Below are 25,834 nucleotides of genomic sequence, written 5' to 3'. Positions count from 1 at the left end.
CAAATCAGCAGCGGTGTTAGCGCAACTGTGACGAGGATATGCCACAAACTACGCGAGTACATTGTTCTCGAAGTCTAAATCCGGTTGACCCAATCCGCGAAACCTAGGTTGCAAGTGACCAAATTGATTGAAATCGTGAATTGCTCGTCTTACTGTATTTACAGATGGTGCTCCATTTGGATGTCTTTCTGCGAAGATTTCAGTCACTCTTCTAAGGTTTTGCGCTGCTTCTCCATAGTAAATGGCAACTATCTCGGTACGCTCAGCTACTGAATAACGAGGCATTGTTCGAAATATTATCAAACACTGATAATAATCTCCCAAAGTTTTCCTTTAAATACCCAATGCATGTTTAGGATTGAACTATAGCCTCGTGTTTTTTAAATCCGGTCGTTTTTTTAACCAAAGTTTCAACTGGATTAGGTAATTCGGTTTCAATTATCGTTTCAAACAATCGTAATTTGGCTTCACCAACTTGTAAATTTTTCAAGCTCGAATTTTCACTGATAAATAAATTGTTTTTCGTCGAGTGAACAATTTTTAAGGGTTTTCGATGACGGCCTACAACTTTATAATATAATTTTTTTATCTCGCACCTAGTGGTCGAAAAATAATTTTTCAAAATTGGTGAAAAACATTACCGAAAACGCTCAAATTTCTCAAACTGATGTCCCCCGGTATATAGAATTGACCTTCCAAATTTGAAATCGGTACTATAAATAGTTTTTGAAAAAAAAAACACTTTTCCGAGCAAAAAAAAAGACCCTGTATATATATATTATAATCATTTGATAAAATGATGGAAGATTTCGCGCTTTGAACTTCGAAGTCGAAATTGAAAAGTTGACTTTTATTTGATGTAATAGTTTTTCGAAACTATGAACTGCATTCTGGGATGTCGACGAAACGTACAGAGAAGCTATTCTAAAATTGTCATTTGGATCGAGTCTGTAGAAATCATTTGGACAGTTGGCACCCCAAATGAGAAAAAACTGAATTCTGTAGTGTCCAAATCTAAATAATTTGGTTAAGAACTGTCCAAATGTTTCGCCGAGGAAAGAGCTGGCTAAATAACTTTTCCTCATCCAAATTCGTGCGGTCTTTCCTCTTTCCTGCCAAAGTTGGCGTTTTCGTTTGATTTATTTGGATAAATTCTTTAAGGATGGCTGCGTAGTTTTTTCAGTTAGAAATAATAAGAATGTCGTTTGAAGATCGTAATCGAGCTGCACGTTGAGATTTGCGAATTGAAATGGTTTTAAGGGATGATAATGAACAATTTCGTCGAAATTTTAGATTAACGCGAGAAATTGAGTGATTATCTGGAAGGTGTGAGCTAGGAGGATTCAAGCTAACCTGGAGGGGTCTTTTCCCGTTTTAGGCGGGCCAGTAAGAACTTTTTAAATTTTTTTTAAAACTTTTAATTGGCTTTTCGTCTGCTAGTTTTTCTGTTCGCGTATTTCTTGTCTCGAGTTTTTAGTAGGAATAGACCATGAACATTTAGTTAACAAAATAGGTGCAATATGCAAATTGAAAAGCAAGCAACCTTCAAATTTGGGGATAGTGATAAATTCATTATTACAAGAACATAATTATAGTGCATTGTCTAAGCCCATTAGCAATGCAACAGATAATGGTAAATATATCATTATTTCTCTATATTAAACAGTTGTAACAGTTTTTGGATGTTTAGGTCGAACGTATGTCCAACGAAAAGAAACAAAAAGTTCATGATGTAAGCCATTCGTTTTTTAAGATGTACAGTGAGATCTTAATGAAAAGTGCCATCAAAGATTTAGAAACAATGTTGACAAAGAATCTTAGCCCCGCAATATGTGTAAGAAATGCTTCATTAAACTGAGGATTAACCATAAATTACTTCATTATTAATACTTTAATTTTTAATCGAGGCTTGCCTGAAAAAGTTCAAAATCATCCGGAAAAAATTATATCGGTAAATGTATACACTTTTCTGGAAAGATTTGATTTTACGGCAGGTATCCACAAGCTAATGACAAATGATCATTTTGTGGATGAAATTGGAAAGTGTTTTAAAAAAGATGTAAGGAACTGAAATAATTTATTAAAAATTCATTTTTAATTATAATTTGAACATTTGTTCAGGAATTAGAGTTGCTACACGAGACAGAGAAATATTTACTTTCTCAATGTTTAACAAGAAGACTACTGAATAACGGGTTGATAAACCGAGTGGAAATACAATCTTCAGCTGTCAAAAAAACAGAAGTCAACACTACTGACACTAATCATCATCAAATTCCACTTTCGATGGAGAAACAAGCTACGCAAAAAGAGAGATTTAGCTCCGCCAGTTAGTATTGATATATGGTTCCTTGTCAAAAGAATTCATTAAAAATTCTATTAAATTGAAGGGCGAAAAATCAAATGATCTCACTAACGACGTAAGTGGAGTGTAGACTTAAATAAGGGAGGACTAATAATACTAAAACCAAAAGCATTTACTTTTGTAGTGAAGATACACAGTGAAGCAAAGAAATTATTTCAGAAAGCACTAATGATCGAGTTGAAAGGTTTTTAGCCTCAGTTCTAAAAAATATAAGCTGCAGAAAATTCGTAACGTAAAGCATGCAAAATTACTACATGAGCTGTATGGGTAAAGGTTTGACTGGAAAAATGAAAACTGAAATTCAGAAACTAAAAAGAGAATCTCTCGAGGCCGCCGCAATGCGAAAAAAAAAATTAAAACAAAAACAGTAAGAAATGCCTAAAGAAGTGAAAGTCAAAGTTCCTTAGATGAAGAAACTCGCACAAGGATTCCTAAAAATGTGATTTTAATTCAACTATTAAAAGTCTTTTGCGATATTTTTAAACAACCTAAAAGTACAAACATCAAACATTTTTTGGCCGTGATAGTTTTATTTTTAATCTCTTCAAAGTTACTAATTTTAAGAAACAGTTTTTTAATTGTGGCAGTAATATTTTTATTGTGAAATTAAAAGTGAGACAAAAGTATAAGCTTCATTCCTGCTTATTTTCCAACATCAACCACCTCAATTTTTTAATTTTCTTAGACTTCACAGTGTTAATAACTCCTGCTTTATAGACATCTCATATAGCATTATGGAAATATATTTTGGTGGTCTTAATTCTAGCTTGTCAAAATTAATCGTGTTCTTCAGTTCCTGAATAGATGCTGAATTAAACCCACTTTGAGTTCTCAGATCCTTGAAATAGTTGTATAGAGTTCTAGACGCTGGAAGAGCCATTGCTTGTCTAATTCATCCGCGATTTCCCGTTAAACCGATTTGGCGCCAAAATCCGAGAAAAGTAATGCCTTGCCAAAGTTGAATAGATGCGTACTTCTCCCTATTGTTCTGATAAGGCGAGTAAATGCATATGTAAAATCGTTATTTCTTAGAGCGCGCGCTTCATAATATTACAGTATATTGAGTCTCGTGCATTTTCGCAATGAACACCCTGAAAAAGAAAACTCTGCGCGCGCTCTAACTTTAACAGTACGATGAATCTAACTTAATCATGTGACCACTCGTATTTGATATAAAGACCTGTTAAGAAGTCTTATATGAGTTCAGTAACAAATTGGAAACGTGCTCGTTCGTTGAGAACCTTGATAGCTGTCATTTAACAAAATTTTGTAATGATTCTAGTTTAAGGGATCTAACTAAAGAAAAAAATTTGACTTTTGATATAATTATCTTTACGTTGGAATTCAAAGGAAGCCCGAGCGTAGAAGATGTCTGCTGAATAGCGACCGCCATGCAATAATCGGTGAAGAAAATATTCTTACGGTTATGACGACTTCCGGAACGTAGCGGACTTGAAAAGGGAACGACAAGTAACGGCGTTACTAGTACGTTGCACTATAAAACGTATTTAAGTTCGTACGATTTCCATTTTTAGTTTCGTTTCAAAACAAACTAATTAAAAACTAATGCACCCAGAAGAAATTTGTTGTATTTTTAAAACAAATATTTTCTTTTAAAAAATGCATAAAAATTTTATTAGTCTCAAAAAATTCACGATTGACTTTTGGTAAAAAAAAAAGGCTGATGGTTCACAAAACAGATTCAATGACGCCACGAAGCGTTTTGAAACGCTGGGACGCGCAACGGTAACTGTTCACACGACGGGATACAAACGTTGCGACTCGCTTTTAGAAATCCACGCCAAAGCTTTAGCCGATTACTGCGTACCGAAGTTATTTTTGCCTCGGATATAAATTACGCGCCGTAACGTTGTTACTAAGCTCAACTATCGGTGGCCAAAAAAAATTAATACTTTCCACCTAAAGGTTTATTTTTGCATTTACTCTCGACTCCTGTTTAAACGTCACGATCTCACTCGATTTCTGACGACTATGTCGGAAAAAATGAAATCGCGAATTGACTATTTTTTTCCAAAAAAAAGACGTAGTATATTCCGAAAAAAGAGTAAGAGCGCGTAACTTTTCTTTTCCCCAATTTTCTACGTTAACCAAGAAAGGTCCGTCGCTTTTCCATAATAAAGTAAATTTATATTACATAAACCTAGTGAAAGCTCGCCGTAGAAATTTGAAAGCCGCTAAACGCGTCAGTAAAAACTTTACAATATTTTTGTATAACATTCCAAAAAATTTAAAATATGGCGTTTCATGTAATTTAGTAATGCCAAAATCTCTACGAATGTTTTTCATGAACACCGGAGGGAAACCCTAAAATGTTTCAAACGAGATTTCCAGGTAAGAAAATTTAATTTTAATATATAAAATTTTTCCATAATAAAATAATTTATATTACAGAAACCAAGTGAAAGTTCGCCGTAGAAATTTGAAAGCCGCTAAACACGTTAGTAAAAATTAAACAATATTTTTGTATAACATTCCAAAAAATTTAAAATATGGCGTTTCATGTAATTTAGTAATGCCACGTGCCAAAATCTCTACGAATGTTTTTCATGAACACCGGAGGGAAAACCTTAAATGATTCAAACGAGATTTCCAGGTAAGAAAATTTAATTTTAATATATAAAATTTTTAAATACGTAATGGAAGATTCGAAGATGCAGAAGGACTTCAAAACGACTGCAAACCAATCGCGTATAGCAAATAAGTCGACGTTGGAAAGAGAAAAAGTGTCCCGGGTAATGGCACATAGTGAGGACACATCGGCCCGACACTACCGCTGCTATACAGTTGAAAACGTGTTTCAAAATATGGAATTAATAAGAGGGGTCCAAAAATTAAGTTTACGCTCAACGTAGATATAGAATACCAGCACCAAAAAAACATCACATTATATTCATAACATCGCAATTTTCTTTGTAGGTACTGTTAGTGTTTCCAAATCGTCCGCTGCTTCTACTTCGAGTGCAGAAAATGCTACTGGGCCGATAACATCAGGTAACGTGCCTATAACTCCTCCAAGGATCAATTGTTTCACGGGTGTAGTTAAAGGTACTCTTATTATTATGTTAGTAATATCGAATTCCTGAAATCCTACCTGTCTTGTAATTATTATATTTTAATGTAAGTTGACTCTTTATCATTTAAATAAATATATATGTTACTTACAAATATAAACATTAGTTCCCACAACTCCTAGGGCAATATTCTGATGATTATCTAACACTAGTAGAAAAAGAGGTGAAATTTAATACCTCTAAAAGAAGAATATAAAATGTCCGTGATCGTTGGTATCAACACCAAGACTTGATTCAGTCCACAGAAATAACACACAAGTAAGAATAGAAAATTTTATGAATTAGGTAATTTATTTTGCACGTAGACTTCAATTTTCGAAAACAGAACCTAGGTGGTATATAGAGAGAAAAAAACCTTGTGGCCCATGGTACTTGTATTTTTAAATAGAAAAAGTGAATTATTGGAACTAGTTAATATTATAGCATTCAAAGCTCCAAAAATACTAAAATCCAGGAACGTTGCTTTCCAACATTTAAACATTCTTACATATTTAAATTTCCAGGGCCCGTTGCTCATATGGTTTAGAAAATCAGAGGTCACTTAAAGTTTAAAACTTGTTATCAGTGTATTTTGCTCTGATTTCATTTTGAAACGTTTCTTTCGACGGAAAACTTTATCGAGGACTGGGGGAACAAAGAAAGAGATCTCTTTTCTAATATTTTTGTATTTTGCATCGTCTAAAAACAAAAAAATTATAAAATTAACTAAATTCCCTAATATAAAAAGGACATTGAATATTATCTACCAGAGGCGGAAGTATTTGTATCGGCTGAGGTAGAACCCTCGGTTTTCTCACTACTATATCACGAAAGAGTTATTTTGTAAAAATGAATTTGAAAATACGATATTGTGTAGTTAAACCTACCCTGATTCCGAATCTTGGGTTTTTACTCTGAAAGGACCTTCCTGTTCTTTTTGACCGACTAGTGGTAGTGGCAGATCTTGCTTAATAGAGTTGCCTACTAAACTATCGCTTCCTGTAACATCTGATGAAGATTTTTAATTAAACTCAATTATATAGAATTAAAAATAAATTTTAATAGGTTATGTATATTAAATAAAAATATTTCAGTGGTTTAAGGAAACGATAAAGAAAGTTAAGAGGCCCTAATAATCATACGATAAGGGTCTAAGTTAAACTATACGATATAGTTCTGAGGAAATTGAATCGATAGGGCTCTATGGGATACGATACGATATTGGCATTAGCTGAACGGTATGATAGGGGTCTCTTAACGATTTTCAATAATTTACTTTTATCTCTGATAAATACGTTTAAATTGAGGTTAGAGACTAAAATAAAGAAGACACCTTTCGTAAATGCATAAAATCTCACCATGTCGTAAACCTGTTCCGCTACTTTCCCCTCGGTGTGGTGCCAATAATGGCGATTAACGGTGGCATTTGAATGGGCAAGGAACCCACAAACAAGATTTTGTTGATCTGGGGCCTTGTTTTTCATGGCGCTTTGGATGGCCTTTCTTCATGTTGTGGCCCTCACTTTGGGTAGTTTTATAGCCTAAGATTTGAAATGGCAATTATTTATCCAACTATTATTCTAAGCAAAAAAAACAATTCCTACCGGTCAATGTTATTTGCCGCGTTTTTTATCCTTGGTCACCAAAAACCTTTCACTCTTTTGTCCATTCGGCATTGTTTTTCGAATAGCGTTACCGTTTTAAAGTTGCATATATGTTTTAAACACGTTCAGCTTGAAGCTGCAAAAATAAAAAATATTTATGATAATTAAAGGTAGGGTTATAAATTTATGTCTTCAACTCGAAAGATATATGGAGAGGAAATATTTAACGTACTTTGCAGTCTATGATTTCAATGAAAATCTGACTAATCATCTCTTGGTTTTGGATTAGCTCTGCCTCGCACGTATCCGTCCTGTTTTGTTTAACGGCTAAAAATTTCAGCAATTTGGGTATGTGACGAATGTGAATTTTCCGAGCATCTGTGAATAATCAAAATATACCAGATAATAACAACTTTCTAATATTAAACCAACAATATGTTTAAAATACAAATAAAGAGACTTACTCGGACTGATGTTTTCTTCAACTTACTCCAAATACTCATTGAAAGCTTTAAGGAGGGGCTGCTCATCATCAAATGAGTCCTAAAGACCCCTCCTTTGAATTTCGGCACAAGGTCGTTTGCCCCAACGCCATCTACTCGATTAACCAATTGGCGCTGGCTCACCACCATCTGATTCAGGAACCATCGGAGCTAGTGCGGCGATCTCTTGGAAAACTGACTGAATAACTCGCGGATGTATTACCTTGGTTTGAGGAGTGCTTATTACATCGTCGGGACTCTTTAATGAATCAAAAATTAATTATAAATATATAAATAAATGGTGAGAAATAAAGTCCTGGAGGATATTAAAACATGAACTATGGTTGTAACCAGAAAAATTCAAAACTATTCTTCTTTTCTGTCTACTCTGCCAAATTTCTGCCTCTTTTTCATCATCCTGTTGAGCAGTGTAATGCTCATTAATGGTTTCAATTTCGGCAGCCGGTTCAACGGTGCATGGCGCATTTATTTCAACAGAACAAGGCTTAATCAATTGTTGATCCTTGTCGTCATAATAGATAATGCCTTTAGGTTGAGAATCTGTGGGAATCACGCCTTTCACGGTAACACCGACATGTTTCAGAACGGCCACAATAGCTAAAATTAAAATCATTTAAGAATAGAACTATAATAAAACTTAATTAGACATTAATTTAAAAGTATAAAATTAAATGATTCTATGGGTGATAGAATAATTGAATGTACACAATTTATATTTATATTGCCAAACTAAGAAATCACCATAAAAATATAGAAAAATCAAAACAATTTCAATTTATTGTTTGTTTTCACTGGTTTTACAATTTCGAAGGGATTAGAGAGCTAAGTCAACTGGCGACTTGTAAGCCCTCTGTTGGAAGGTGTTTAAAATTTTTCATTATGAGATTGAATAAAATATAAGAAAATAAATTAAATTAAACTGGTCAACATAGAACAACTATACACAAAAATTAATTTCACTTATAAGATAACTAAACAAGTTAAAAAGATTGAGTTTCATCGTTAATAATTTTAAGTTTAACAATTCTTTTAAATTTGTTTGCCGCGTTTAACATTTGAAATTCTGGGCTCAATGAATTAAACAATTTTGCTCCTCTATAAAAGACCGATGTCATTTTTTTCGAAATTCTGCATTTAGGGATTTTTAATAAGTTTAATGACCGCGTATTTACATTCCGAATATTTTTATAGTTAATTTAAAACCTGCTTTTATATCGTTGTGCAAAAATACTAGAAAGTGAAACTTATTAATTGATTAACGTTTAATTCATTGCTTTTTTAATAAGACTTTTAGTGTGTGCCCGATATGAACATTATAAATGAGCGTATTACCCTTGTTTGTAATTTTTGAAGTTTATCTATATTCGAATTGGACGTATTTCCCCAGATTTAAATACCGTAGGGTATTGAGGAATTAAATAGTGAGTGGTTTATGTAAATATATTACATGGGGGTTCCAATAGAGGCTGCTATCGAACCAGAGTCCAAGATATTTATATTTATCGACTCTAGTTAAGGGATGGTCGCTAATTTTAATTAAATTTTCGGGCATCAGGACATTTTTACCTTGGTTATTAAAAATTATATATTGAAATTTTTCTAGATTTAACTGCAAGCCATTAGTAGATTATCATGTAGTGATTTTAGACAGACAGGCATTGGTAATATTTATTATTTTTCGTATACATTTTCCTCCAACGAGTAGAAGAGTGTCTTCTGCATGCAAGTAAAGTTATCCTTTTTAAACTAGTTCAGTTTAGTATTTTGTATAATATTTTCCATTGATGGCTATAGATGTCAGCAAAGCATCTATTAAAATAGATTTATGGCTAGTTAAAATAAAGTATTTTTTATCAATGAACATTATCTAGTTATATTATCTCATTATATGCCATTTCTTATCGTGATACGTTTACGTTTTACGGATATTTACAATATCCACATGTCAAAACCATTTGTCTCCTTTGAATATATTCCAAATGGGTCGAAACAAATACGTAGCTATAGATTAAGAACCCATAAATGAAAACGTACATCGTGTACATCACAACTGAGTCGACATATTAGAAGTTGCAGTCTAAGCCCTCACAAAGTAAACTTAGGCAAAGTAGAAGCGGAAATTGATAAACAACGAGTCCTCGCAGAAGCCGTTGCTCGATCTGGACTACCATCGCATCTCTTTGGAAATTTGACAAGTGCTTGGGTGGAACAAATGAAAACCCCTAAATGAATAAACAAAGATATAGAACTAAGACCATGGCAGAAAAGTTTATTGGAACATTTAATTCTCGTGGATGTTAAATTACTTAAAATCCCGTAAGCCCAATTTTACACATTGTCAGCAAGTGACAGTTTCGGGGAGTGAAATGCTTTTTCAATTGAAAAAAGTTTGCTCTTGTGTGACCCACTTTTTCTTTAACACCTTGAGAAGTACAAAAATATGCGACGAACACTTGGAAGTATTTGAAAGTTTAAAAGATGGTGAAATTGTTAGTACGAAATATAATTGTGTGAGTAAAAATATTAGTACTCCAAATGTAATTTGTGTATTTGGAAATTATATGCCTGAATCTTCCAGTTTAAGTTCTGATAGAATTGTACGATTTTATATAAAAAATAATTATTTATGTAAATATTAATTATGAAATATGTATAGTAGAAATGTTAATATAAAATTTGCATAATTCAGGACGTGTGAATATAAAAATAGTAATCTTAAGGTTGTTTTTGTTTAACTCCCGATTTTTTTAGGTATATGTTTATATTATAGCCGTCCTCAGGTTATCTATATAAAAACAAATGTTTGTATAAAAAAATGATAAGAAAGAATAATAAAATTGTTGATTTAAAACAGAAAAGGTATGTCTGTCGAATGTTTGAGTTTTCTTAAATTTATATCATATACATTTCTACATGGTTGTATTTCATGGTAATAAAGTCTCTAACACTTAAGAATAGATAATTGTATAATATGCAATTAAGTTAAAAATATAAACACAATGCATCTAATTTAATTATTTTTAACTGAATTGAAAACCTTGATATATATTTTAAACTGTGTTTTTATGTTATACAATTTCAAATGCAGGTATTGTTTACAGTACAAATGCATAATTTAATGAAGCATTTCTAATTTTAATACTTATATTTAATGAAATAGGAAAAATATTAAAATGTATTTCTAAAACCCTATTTTGTAACTCAAAAGGAACTTAAAGAAACTGAAAGAGTTTATCATGGAATTTGGACTAGTGGGTAGCCATTATCACGTTACAATGTGGTTTTTTGTTATGGAACCAATGACAATAAGCTATAAACTTGGCTTATCTTTGATAAAAAAGTCTCTTTTTCCCCAAGAACATGTATATTTATCGATAATGTACCAGCTCAATTAGATATTTTGGTGGAAGGGCGAACTAAAATGTATGCTTGTTTACGAATTTAATTAGCGTATTTTAAAAAAAACATTTATTCTTAACAAATGCCTTCATGTTAGGATATGAATTATGGAAAATGTACTTTCATGGGTTAGGCTAACAAATTTAGTTTTAGCTATTTACACTTTACAGGTTTTTAGGTCTAGCTTTAATTTTTTACGTATTGGAAAATGTATTTCAGCGTATTATTATAAGTAAAAATTTAGTCTTAACAAAGTCCACCAGTTAGGAAATGGTTTATTTATAGGAAAATATTTATAAATACTAAAGACAGAAGCAGAAACTAGGAGATCAGAGGAAAAAGAACCAACGCGATCGAAAATAATAATAATAAAGCCTTTAAATACGTTTTGCGTTCTTTATTGCATACTATTACCATATTTTAGTGTGGGCTTACTGTATTTAGTACCATGGCGCCATCTAAACTTTGAAATAATCCTTAATTAAATATATTGATAAAAGGGCTCAAGTGATGACACTTCATCTATTTCCCGTGACGTACCGATTCTCACGTGACTTTAATTTTTCCGTGCGCGCACACGTTTAATAAGATAACTGAACTTTGAGCAATTTTTTTACACGTAGAATTTCATAGTACCAAAAATTATCGATAGGGGCTCGTGACGTACCGATTCTCATGTGACTCGTTCATATTTCTGTGCGCACGCACGTTTAATAAGATAACTGCACTTTGAGCAGTGGATTTTTTCCACACGATAATGGGTTCAGAAAAGTCTCGTTAGAGGTCCACCTCCTGATAAACCGTCAGTGGGGGGGTTTTTTCCACTGGTACTTAAGATATGACGTCAGTGTAGTCATGGGAATCAATTCTTAGATGCAGTTTTCAATATCTCAATAAAGAGTTATCTACACGTCACATAGCGTTCTTTCTTTCAGTCGTAGGGAATTGTCATTGAAGGTCACGCAGTTTTTGCTCCGTTTTCAGCCGTTCGTCAGCTCTATTTTACGGCATAGGCTTAGGGTTTCCGACCGTCAAAGAGAAAAAAAGTAAGTTTCTATTTTATTATATTTAAAATGAAAGTTTTAGGCGTTCTTTTATATATTAGAGAGAAATATAGGTCGTGTAGGGGTAAGACTAGCGTAGAAAGTAAGTTACTATTTTTATTTTGAAGTAAACTATATATATATATATATATATATATATATATATATATATATATATATATATATATATATAAGACAATTTTCCAAACAATTTGCATATTGAAAAAGCGTTTATATTGATAATTTTAGCGTAGAAATTTAACCATATTGAGAAAATTTGGTTTAGTAGGCTTTGTGATAAATTTAGGTTTAGCATGTAGGCTTAGTGAATGTATCATTTGAAACTATAGAACATTTTGTCTAGATCTACTATGGAAAATGAAACGTATCGACTTGAAACGTTTCGTCACTGGAACAACCCACACGTCACTAAGGAGAAACTAGCGAAGGCTGGATTCTACTATATTCAACGTGGAGATGATGTACGATCCCAGCAAACATAAATCGTCCCTGGGACGTCCCAGCAAGGTCCATAGAGCCCAGCTTGGTCCCGTCCAAAATTCGTCCTACGGGATGAATAACGGACGTCCCATTTTAGTCCTCGTAGTACCAATTTCGCGACATCTGATATTCAGCCCAATCGACGTCGCATGGATCTCCACTATTCGTCCGAAATTTTTCCCCCATCAATGCTATCTAGAGGTGCGTTTATCAGCAATTAATTTTAATTTGTTTCACCTGTATTTGTTTTTGAGCTGATAATGATTAATGAACCACAAAATATAAATTTTATTAAGAATATTATTATTTAAATTTACGAGTTTATTAAACGTGAAATAATGAAATTACGTGTTTAATCAAAACTACTTAATTTTTATATTTTTTATATTATTATTTTCTTAATTTTTATTTCCATTATGTTCATTTGATGAATTATTTCTACAATCACAGCCAATTACTGCGAAAAAGCTGATCTAAGTTGGCCGAGCTAAATTAAAGTCATTTTAAAATATCTGGTAGCCCAGTTTGTAGTTTCTTTTGTACGACGCCATTACTCGATAATTTGGAATCGGTCACCATAAAGTCCATAATGCTTTCTACACAAGCGTTAAAGATTATAACATAGTAATCTCTAGTATTGCTGATAATATATCATAAGAGTAAGTATTTTATAAAAAAACTGTTTGATTTTTTAATGATTTTAATTAGATTTTTTTAATGTGTCTTTTACAGAGGTAGGAAGAAAATGTTTGATCAAAGTCTATTTTGACTCGTTACCTTTATGGAGTATTCATCTTCACTCTCACTGAATGGTGGACTTATAGCTCAAATGTGTTCCGGGAATAGTTTAGTGAATTTGTATTTCCAAAAGTAAGATTTACAGTGTATTCTCCGAAAGTTAAGGAAGGTTCGCTGTTTTTAAAGTTCATTTTGGACCTGTACATGTTTCAATTTAACTTTTTAAGTTTATTATTCATAACTCTCACTGAACGGTTCGCCTAAAGCTTTATTTTATACTGTGATATTTTATATAGTTAAATTGTAATTCCAAAAGTAAGATTTGGATAGATATTAAAATAAAGCTTCGAGAGTACATTTTTCATCCGATAGTCTTAAATGGCTTAGTTTTATTTTGCTTCTGATTTAAAAATTAATTTTATTGTTTTTTTTTACATTTGTATAAGGAAGTTTATTTAATTTTTTAATAGTTTAGTTCGAAATTTATTTTGTTATATCAAATTGTACACTTTTTGCTGGATTTTTTCCATTATCTTGTATTTTAATGTTTTGAATAAAATTTTAATATCAAGTTTGGCTTTTTAAATTATTTGTTCAGAATACGATATCCAATGAACGTCCTAGTTTCATCCCTATTGAGCCATGATTGAACCAATTAAAGGCCTAAAGACATATCTAGGTTTTATAGAAAGACATCCATGGGACGACCGCCGTAATCGCCGTTGGACGTCCCCGGGACGTACTACGGCTATAGACAAACCGGACATTTGGACGTCCTTTAACGTCCAACCGACGTCAACCCCGGATTTTGGGATGTCGTACGGACGAAGGCAAGATCCGAGTGTGACGTCTATCGGATGTCCAAAGGACGTTTTTGTGTTTGCTGGGATGTTAGAGGTGCCATGGAATCTTAGGCAACTGGAAATCAGGAGACGTATCAGAACTTGAACATGCCAGATGCTTTCCAAACTGTCCGTCCAGGGATAATTCACCATCTGAAAAAAGTACCTGTCGCAAGAATGGGACATTCCACCTACGCCAAAAGCAACTACTACGGTCGTTGACAAATGCTTCTCACCTGCATCTGAAGAAGACGACGTTTGTGACTGTCCCTCGTATGTCAGACGATACTGCTGTTAGACGTTACAAATACGTAAGTTAAAACATTAAATTAAATTATTTATACAAGTTGCAGAAGGTAGTTCGTTTCAACCCTTTAAATGAAATTGTATATATCCATTTCAAATTAATTACAATGATATAGATAAATTACGATTTAAACGGATTATATATAATGTCGAATTAGTCATAGAACCAATTTTACGTAATCATGTAAAAAAATTCTAAAATAAAAAATTTAAATGTAAATAACTTGTTTTTATTGCCTATAGATTAGAAATTAAGGGGTTGGGAAGCGATAAAGAAATTATACAGTTTCGGAATTATATCGATATATTTATGGAGTTTGAGGATGGGTGGAAAAAATAACGGCTCTTCGTTTTTTAACTGCATTTCTGATGTACCCAAAAAATGGACCAAAATGGACCAAATGCACCCTAAAAACGACCAAAGTCACAATTTTCGGCCCTATGTACCCCATTTCATACCAAAAGTACCCCAAACTGGACCTATTAGCTTTATTGTAATGTTAAACTCCCATAGAGATTCCCCTAAAAAGAAAAAAACTTGCGGTCCAATTTTGGGTACATGAATTATTTCGGAGAGGTAAAACTAATTCTGGCAAACTGCTGCGATTTATAGCGAATGGGGGAAAACCGATTTCAAGCGAATGGGAGCGATAGTGGAAATTATGGCTATTGGGAAGGGGTAAAAGCAGAGAGAAAATCTTGGTGAATATATTCCGGCGATTGGGGAGGGGGATCAGAGAGAGATTCTAGGGATTAGATTCTGGAGAATGGGGATAGGGAAGGGGGAAGCAGTATCCTCCAGAAATCTTCGCGAGGAAAACTAATTCTGGAGAATGGGGGAAGGAGAGATTCTAGGTATTGCCTTTATAACGACGCTTAAAATTTCCGAAGGAAAATTCAATAAGTTGTATAGCGCAGTAACTAAAAAAGTCACAAAAAATGGGAATTTATATCAGCTTTTCCCGCACTATAGTGTTAAAGGAATAGTCAGTGAAGCTGACTATCCTTGCGTCGATTTTGGATCGGCATGACGGATTTGTTTTTAGATTTACCAAATATATGTGAATAAATGAAATCGTAAAATGAATGCTAAGTTACTTTTAATCACCAATAAGTTCTTTAACAAAATGAAGCAACTACGAAAATCAATTATGGACCCTAACACACTTTTTAGCTAATAATACACTTTTAGACAAATAATAAATATTACCTTGTATTCAGGGGGACAATAGAGGGGCTACGTGTTAAACCCAGCTGGTTTTGGTGGACGTAGACAAGGCTTAATTAAAGTTAGGGAAAAACATGCTGGAACTGGAAGTCCAAGCAATGTGAGTTTTCAAATTAATTAAGGTTCTGGGAGACCATTAAATACTAGGGAGAAGTTAAGTTATAATTAAGTTTTTAGAATTAGGGGCCAATGATTAACGACTATTGGTAAGCTATCATACTTAACCAGCTTCTTCTCACGAACAATTTACCGGTTACAATGATTCAGAAAAGTATAACTACCGCGTGAATAACTGTAAATCAGAAAGGGGCTAAGGGGTTTCACTATTGGTATTAAGGGTAACAGTCGTCTGTTATTAGGTTTTTAAAGGGGCAAGACATAAGATATGAAATAATAAGACACTTAAATTCAATAATGGTAAAGTAGAGTTCAGAAAAATGGTTTTAAATATTTACGATCACCGTCAATGTCCTTCTTCCAACTGCTTGGCTTCTACACGCAAAATAGCCGTACCACAACAATCGGTCAAGTTCATCGATTCACAAACACATCTGACTACTTCTCCAGATTGGACGTGTTAACTTTCCCTAAGCTAATTACGCACCATCCGTTCGTTCCGAAGAGTCTCCCTAACTTCACTTAAGTTAAGTTACAAAAATATTGAATGCTTCTAGCTGGCTATCATGGGTTTATATAGTAAAATACAGCATCTGCACTCTTGGGGGTAGTTGATTAGGAGGCCGGTTTATTTATTTTAAGTTTAGGGTTTTAACTTTAGGTGGCGCTGTAGTTCGTAAAATTGGAATTCGCAAAGTTTCGGCGCCAAGATTTAAATTGAATTTGCTTTCATTAAAGGTTAGCGACAGATTTTTACTGTGTAAACGAAAAAAGAAAACCTAAATCGGAAGAAAGTTACTGATTCGTTATACCTTCTGGAGGACGAGATTATATTCTGGAGAATGGGGAAAGCAGAGAGAGATTTTATGGGTTAGCTTCTGGAGGACAAGATAAGATATCAGACTGATAATCTCGTCCTCCAGACGGTAACACTTCTCTCTAACTGTATTAAGCTTAAAGGTTAAAAAATACTTTTATTGCTCGCATTCGTCCGAATCCATGCATTCCAGGGGTACGTTCAGTAACGCAACTCTGGGAAAAATCGGTGTTTGCTTGATGAGCGCTTGTCGTCATAGTGACGTAGGAAGTTACTGAACGGTGCTATTGCTAGTCAGTGCGGTTTTTAAAGATGGCAGCTTTAAATGTTACGTAACTCGAAAATCAGAGGAAGCGAAAAATATTTTTAATAATTAATGAGTTGGTAAATGACAATATAATTTATTGTTATAACGATCAGTCTTTTATTAAATAAGTGAAAATGGCTATTGCAGTAGCTGAGGCATTCCAATTTATGATCGGCCTTTGACCGAACTAGTAAAATAGTTGATTAAAAGTACTGTTGTATAATTTTAACTTCTCTGCCAGCTTAACTGTAAACACTGACGCGTTTGACGTCAAGACATAAAAAAATCTTCAAATACCGTTTTTGAAGTAAGTTTAATTTCTTAAAGTGGTAGAACTTTCAAAACACTAAAACGTTACATTTTTGTTCATTTCAAAAACTAAGTTATCTTCAAAGGATTCGACGGTGGTTTTTCCTAAGTAAAACGTTACTTATATGAATGGGTGTAGAGAGCCCAATAAAAACGAATCAGCTCGAGAGCCTTCATCAGTTGTAATAAAATAAGAAAGAGTACATTAAAATAATTGAAAAACACACATCACGTGACAATTCTTTTTCCCCGTTCAACGCCCCAAAATCCAGGTTTTTTTTACAGCCTTCGTCAAGGTTTATATCTTCACTAGCTTTTATGAACACCCTCTGCGAACTTTCTTTTAAACCAATTTTTTTAATAATGTTAGTATTGTTCCATTTAATTTTATGATCATTTATTTCATATGGGGTTTGGTTAATCCGTTGTTAGCGTCTTTTTTACTTACGCAATTTTTATGTTATTATCTACGTTTTCTTAACGATCTTTTTGTTTCCCCTATGTGCGCTATATCACAATCACAATTAATTTTATTTATAAGACAACGTCAATCTAACGGTTTCAATTTGTTTTACGGGAAAAAACAAATTGTCACGTGATGTGTGTGTTTTGAAATTATTGTAATGAAACCTAGTTTTATTTTATTGTGACTAATGAAGCTCACGAGCCAAACCGTATATATTGGGCTCTCTACACCCATTAATAATAGTAACATTTTATTTAAAAAACCCACCATGCGGCTTCTTCCTTTTTATTAAATTACTATTAAGATTCCATTCACGGCCATTAAACGTTTAAATACTTTAGTTATCTTCGTTGGTATTTTTTATTAAATTTAATCTAATAGTATAATGGTATTACGACCATATTAATATACACACTTAAAATATATACTTGAAACACGCGTTAAAATATTATTCCCGTTGTAATTGAGTTATATAACACTTGGGCATTGTGAAAAGCCATCAATATAAAAATGTCAAAAGATACAATGAAGACGTTTGTTAAATTCTTATGCAGCTTTTGATAAGTAATTAAAACAAAGATATATAATTTTTTCAGTTTAATGCATTTTCTTTAAAAATTAATAAAAACAAATTCAAAACTGACTAGGGTTTATTTATTATTTTACATCTTTTTGCTTTTATTCGAATTACTCGATATTATTAATGCCTTTAGTACTTGCCTTCAACAAAAGTTGTAGGCGAAAGTCAATTATTTATTTATTTGAATAAATTATTTTTATTAAGAATCATGATTTACAATTTTATTAAATTGAAAAATTAAAATAAATTCGATTCTACAATTGAAAAACATAACTTAAAATTTCAAAATATTGCGATATTTTTCTTTCAACATAAATAATATATTTTACTGATAATACTAAAGAAACAAGCAGTGCTCATATTTCTGTCTTTCTCTTCTTTGGCTTTTCAGTTTAAAATTTATATTAAATATTCAATCTGAATACATTCACTGTTCATCGTTTACTTTGGCGTATTTTGATTAAATAAATACTTTGTGCAATGATAATCCGTCCTCTACATTGTCGTTTTTCCAGAACAACATGTAATAGCTACAATATACCACAAAGAAAATTAACGCTGAAATGGGAAACAATGCGCGAGATACACGGTCGAACTTGTTTTCGTAATTCACCTCCGTGACCATAGAAATATTAGTTTCTTTCTTAGTCTTAGGCTGATTCTCTCCAAAAGCCACTTTAACGTGTCCTTTAAAGAAATTGCCGTCTTCGTTCTCTTTAACTGTTGGCTTGACATCTGGCATTTCGTTCTTTGCTTTTCCTTTAATCTAATGATATTTCAGCGTATTAGTTTGCTACAAGTTAATCTTTAAATAAAATGGTGTATTATATCTTAAAATAAATAATTTGTGCACTATTGCGATGAGGCTTATCATCGGAACCGGTGGATTCAACAATTATGGGACAGTTAAATCCAACTGTTACCCTTTCTGTAAACTCCAGTTTTAAATTTATAATTACAATTTCGACTTTTCTAATACTTTCAGAATTGAGTTTTTCGTTTTAACGAGACAATCTTGAGTGACACTTGAAGAGTCGTCTATAAATGTTAGGACTTAATGGCTTACGCCGCAGGTTGGCTGCTTAATAGGGCCGCTAACATCTTTGTGAATGATTTCAAGCGGTTGTTTACTTATGGTTTAGATGTAAGTAACACTCCGTTATTCATGTTAAAGTGTCGTTATTTACACTGCTTTATAAACAAATTGATAAGGACAGCTCTGCCGAACGTTCGTTGATAAAATGAAATTGAATAATCAAGTTGAAGGTCTCTTAAAATTGTTTTGTTAAATTAATTGGTTTTAACATTTTGGGTTAAAAATAACCCAAGAGTGATGAAATGGATAATTTTGGGTTTATTTTGGCTAGCTTATTTTCAGCATATATAAGGTTATAGATATAACCTTAGTTGGGTTATTTTAATTCAAAGTCGCCTTATATTGGTTCATTTCACCTAATATCGACTAGCGTAGTTAAAATCATACAAGCGCTGTCAAAGTTGACCCTTCTATAAATATCCAATGCTGCGCGCCAAACGATGATTCGGCAAGAGAAAAAACAAGTTGGAAGTTGTTCAAACTGACTTTTAAAGATCACCATTCAAAATAAATAATTATAACGTAGGCTTTTGAATTGCATGAAATTGATTCTTTTGTTTACAAAATATAGCTATGCGTTTGTGGATAGATATGTGTTATGAAAATTGACTGAACGGTCATTGCAAGCATAATGTCTTCTGTTTTTATTGATATTTAGACACAGAAAAAGTGGAAAATACTCATGGACCTATAATTGATACGATATTGTACTTGAATCAATATGCCTATAGCTATTTCATAAGCTAATATGTATTAAAAGGCTGCCACAAGGGATCTTTTTCTTACGTTCTTTGAACATTCGTTAAGATAAATAATTCTTAGGTTAAAATTTCGCAAAGCATTAGGTCTTAATTATAACTAAAAGGTCAGTTTGCTTGAATGAAAAGACAGGTACATGTTACATTTTGTCACAATTTCTAGACCTTAAACTAAAAATGACTATATTAAGGTGTATGTCAGTTCCTTAATCAGAGTTTGAATTGCGGATAAAATTTGCTTATATGAAGAGTCCATGATTGACAATCAGCAATTTTGATGGACTGTCTATTTAGGATAATTAAATCAATGAAATCCATTCAACCCAAATAATGGTTAATTTTTCAGCCAGAATAATGATCTTTGTAACCATATTTTGAGCCACTGTTTAGCTCAATGCTGGGTTATAATAAAGGTTGACCAATATTTGGGTCAATAAAAATAACCCATTAATATAAGTTGCTTGGGTGAAAAACTAACCAATCAATTTCTGGAATTGCACTGTTGCGACCGCATATGGATTTTAAAGGCCAGCCTTAATCATCGGATTTGGATTCATTGGTCAGTAGTGGAACTTTTTTAGGGGGTTGTTTTGATGGTTCTTATTCAAAAGTCACTTTCATTTAAAATATATCTTAAAACCCTTAGAAATGTTCAGACTCTCATAGTCTTAATTATTAATAAAATACACACGTAAATAGAAAATGTGAAAATAATTTTTGGAAATACCCGTTTCCACTCTATACCGAGAAAAAGTATTTAATTATAAATAACAGCATGTCTAACCTGCATGTCCCTCTGATACAACGAATGAGCCAGAGTGAACTCAATTAGTGACAAGAAGACCATGACGAGGCATCCGAACAGCCAGACGTCCATGGCGCTCAAATACTCCACATCCGGTAATCCACTGCGGGCGTGGACGATCTGCGTTGCCAGAGTTAAGAGGGCAGTCACTCCCAAAGTGACCCGGCCCGGTATGGCCCGGACGTCGATCCAAAATGAGACGAACGACAAACAGACGACGAAAAGACTGGGAATGTACATGTTGACCAATCCAGCCGTTATATGACGGTGGAATTCCAATGAGCATTCCAGTACTGTTGAATTGCCTTATTTATATTAAGAAGGTTTATATTAAATTGATACGATGTTGGAAACTAATACTATCAATGGCTAACAGTTCAGGTTATTGAGTTCATAATTTTTGGTATCTGAGGAACGTAACCGCACATAAACTAAAATCTGACTTAACACTAATGTTATCTAAGAATCAATTGGAAGCACTAGGGTAAAGTATTAACACATTATTTCGTTTTGCTACAATTTTTACTTAAGCTGAAAATCAACGTCTTACCGGTGACAAGAGTTAAGTTGTAGGTTCTGAGTTTGGGTGGGTAACACAGAGTGAATTGCAAGGCACGGACGTTACTGGTCAAAGACGCAGCCGGGATTCTCTTGCGTAATAACGTAGGAGTTCCTGCTTCGCCGATCCAGCTCAATCTGGCATCGTTGTTTTTAGAAGAATCTACAATTTTTAAAAGAGTCAAACATGAAGCATCATTAGAAAGGTTTGGCCTACAAGGAAGAAAGGTATGTGGTTAACAGTCACTTAAAAGAGACTTAATAACTAGGAAAACTTTTAAGGATAAAAATAATGCTGTTTTTACACGTTTTGACTAGTAACGTATAGCCTTTGGTTTGCTTCATCAAAAAGCTGATTGACCATCTTTCTCTACAGACGTTCATATCGTTTTCCACCAAACTCAGTTTCTTCACTGTTTCAAGTGACGTTCCATTTTCTTTCCCTTTTGATTTTCCAAATAATGTTTTAGTGTTTACACGTAGTTTGTCCTAATATGTTCGTTTGTAACTAAAACATCTTCAAATTTGTTGTTTAAGGTCCTTTCACTAAAACTAGTTAAAAATTTGGAAAATCTTATTTCTACATCTCCATGGGAAAATGAAAGAGCTGCTTTGATTAGCTTTGGAAGATTTGAGTACTTGATACCATCCATTTCTGTTTTTACGGGTATAAAGAGTCTTTAATATGCATCCATTCATTCGTATGTTTGAAATATATAGGAAACGCTCTATTGAGACAATATAATTGCAACTTATTCCACATTCATTTTTCCTGGTTTTTAACAGCGCATGTACTTAAGAAAGTTATTCGCTGACACGGGCTTCTCTTCAAGAATATGTTAGCATGTTTTAACATAATGCTCTCTAGCAATTTCAAAACAAATATGTTCCTTTTGTGCACAATTTAAGCTCCTTTAAAAAATTATCCGCATATACTGCCATCCTTGATATATTGAACTGACATGTCTTGAAATTTGGCAAAAGTGCCCAGTTTGCAGACTATTTGATAAAACAAAGAGCAGAGTATTCAGTTAGCTATGTAATACATAAATAAATGACTTATCTTTTCAGTAAATTAAGTAAAAACCTTCGCACTTGATATCACAAACATGATTTCTGCTATCATTTTTGGCAGTTTAAGAAATGATGGAATTTTCTTTTAACCGATAGCTTCAGTTAATTTGATTCATTTTTAGACAAGTAGCATTTGTCAACTGCCACCCGGCCCTAATGGGTCAGAGTGTGCAATAACTGGTGGCTTTACCGGGCAGTCTGGGTCCGGCTCTTGTAACCCATAAAGGCGGTGGCGCACTGAGAGATGTTAGCTCTGATCAAATGGTCCTATCTCCACCTCCGACTTCGTTCCGGTATGGGCTGGAAACTAAGTTTCGGCTCAGGCTTACAGAGAAGACCAGGCAAACTGGCCGCCTCGGAGGATTGGGAAGCCTGCTGTAGGGCGGCGGGTCACCGTATGAGGCGCAGTGGTACTATATCCTGGCGTTTTGGAGCACACCGGTATCTCCGGTGCCAGCTATGCTGGGTTACGTGGACCGCTGTGTGCCCATCTTTCTCCTTTACGAGCCCTTTCCGAAGCGTACGGGTCTCTACCTATGTAGGTAGGGTGTCGGCTGGAGATGCTATAACATCCTTTCTCTATTCCACAGCTGTATGCGAAGTGGAAGCTAGTCCCCCCATCGCTGCATCTTTGTCGGGATGTATGTTTGGCGCCGAGGGTGAGGCCATCAGTAGTAGGGTACAACTATTCATGCTGCATCTGTCACCTGTTCTAGTTTGTGGACGCTGTAGTAGGGCATTCTGATGAGAAGTAGGCTGTATAATCGCTTGGAGCACCGGTATATCTATTTCTGACCACATGTCAGCTGCCCACCCACTGTACCAGACCTGTGTCTTGCTGCAGGGTTTTTCATGATTAACCAGCGTATTGTGACATGTATGGTCAGGGACCCTTATTTATTGTTGGCTTTTCTTTAAAGTTTCCCATTTTGCAGGCCAACCATCAAGGAAATGATGAAGAGCATAGTTCAGATCATTTACATTGTGTCTCAATTCGTATAAGCCTTTAAGAAATGCATTGTGTAAATCAAGAATATAAGTTCCGATATTTCAAAGTTTCTTCGTTCTTGTGAAATAAGCTTTCTTTTATCTAACGCTGAGCTTCTTTGTTGGCATTTAGTCTGCCAGAGCTAACCATCAACATATTTTTAAAGAAATATTGGCATATTACCTTTTTTAATGCAAAGGTTTTCACCAGTATCTATTCGAACAAGTTTTTTTTCCAAAATTTGGAAAAACAATCATCATCTGACATTAAGAACAGTATCTTACCATCGTTTGAAGTACTTTTTGGCCAGCACTATTTGTTATCTCATGGTAACATAAATGGAACCAACGCGCTTTTTAAATCATCTATTATTTTTTTTAAATATGACCTTAGAGCGTTTGTTATTAGGTACTGAACCTCGGACGTACTCATTGAAATGCATCTGGAATTGAACTTGGGAACACGGCCTTCAAAGTTAATGTAAATCCATCACATCATGAAAATTAAAATTGGCTTGAAACCACATTCTTACTTCAAATCAGTTCAACGATGGTTTCCTAAACATTAATTTGGATTATAGGCGCTTAAGATAAGCTTCTTTTATGGACAACTTGATATTCTCCTAGATGTTTGGCGTACTAATGCTTGAAATCCATTATTTTTTCATGCTTGCTATGTTTATTTGCCCATGAGGTGATGGCACGCCCTTCACTACGTAACATTTTCCCATTTTTAAACGCACCTTTTATATTTTAGCTCGCATAACGCTTAAGTTGGAAGGTTAAACAATGATTTGCGTGCAAAAACACACGTGCAGCCGTTTATTTACAGCTATTCCCGAAGGTTAATAAATTGTGGAAACATTTTATCTTAAAAAAATCTTTAAACATGTTAAAAAGAACTTTCCCTACGAATTCAAATGTGGGATAATACATACATAAGGACATGTAAAGAAAACAAATTTGAACATCCATTGGATACAATCTGAAGTCCATCGGGCAGTCTAATGTAACACGATATCTGAAAGACAGAATTTTCTAAATAAACCGCAGATTAGGAAGCTAAGCTGAAAACATGTTAAATTGAATAGACCTGCTGGAGCGGTATATGAATCCACCTGGAAAAACTTTGAAATCCTGATTGATTGAAGTTACCTCGTACAAAGATGATACCTTTTCGTTCCTGATAAAGATATCAGGAGTCCAAATACATTTGGAAAAATGCTTAGGCATCTGCTGCGCTGACTTGATATTGGTATTTTCCAGACCCAAAGTCGAGTCTAACCAAAACTCGTACAGAAACATTTGCATGGTTATTTCCATTTGATCCTCCCTGATGTCGTAAATGCCTCGAATTGAAACAGAAACGAACACTCGAGTTCCAGCTGCTGTTCACAAAATATTTATTTATCTCAATAATGCATATTAAGTGCTAAGTAAGAGAAACGCTCGATATACCCTTCTGACAAATAGTACGTAGTGCACACCGATGGGCTGAAATCGTTACATAACCGGTGTGCACTTTGATCGAAAGGATAACAGTTAGAGCCGAGTTTTAATTTTGGCTCTATGTTATCATTTATAATGACAGTAATAACTAGCCCCTTGATTGACACCAGTTTTCGCTACAGAAAATCAAATCTCCGCCATCTCATGCCTTTAAAGAAACGTTTACTGGGCGCCGCCATTATCGAACAGACATCCAACGAGCCAGCCCTCTACCGCAGAAATTTCATACCCCCAAAACCTTTTTTTTCATCACCCTCCCCGTAGACTGTTTGGTAATGGCGGTCGATTTTGAAGGCGCATTTAAGAGTCTATTGGGAATTAAATAGTTTTTCGTAGTACGAAAAACGGGCCTAAAAAGAAGTTCCGGATTCCAGTGCATACATATTCGAATTTATTCTTCCTAAGATTTTATCAACGTTTCTAGAAGAACCCGTTTATTGTACTTAGGAAATTTTTATTTAATAATAAACAATTTCATGTTATATACACTTTTATACCGGGTGTTTGTTTGTTCGGACTAGTAATTTTTTACGAAAACTACTTCTTGTAGATATTTGAAATTTTTCACAGTTAAGTGAATACATCGGGTGACATTGATAGGTGCAAATTCATAGTTTTCTGGAAATACTTTCACACTTTTCGAAAATTATCGTTCTTAAACCAAATTCGGCGTCTTTCACCCCAAGGAAGGTCATCGATTACATCTGCAAATAGTACTGGCCATTGAGATATAGGCTAGAACACTGTTATAGTTAGTGAAGTTAGCTCGCGTTACATGAAGGGCTCGCCACCACCCTCCTACGCATTGTAACCCGACCATCTGAATTATTGGCTTTAAAAGTCACGTGTTG

This window comes from Leiobunum rupestre, chromosome 2 (genome assembly GCF_980474605.1).
Source record: "Leiobunum rupestre chromosome 2, qqLeiRupe1.1.hap1, whole genome shotgun sequence".
Taxonomy (NCBI): Eukaryota; Metazoa; Arthropoda; class Arachnida; order Opiliones; family Sclerosomatidae; genus Leiobunum; species Leiobunum rupestre.
Note: the sequence above shows the minus strand (reverse complement) of the source record.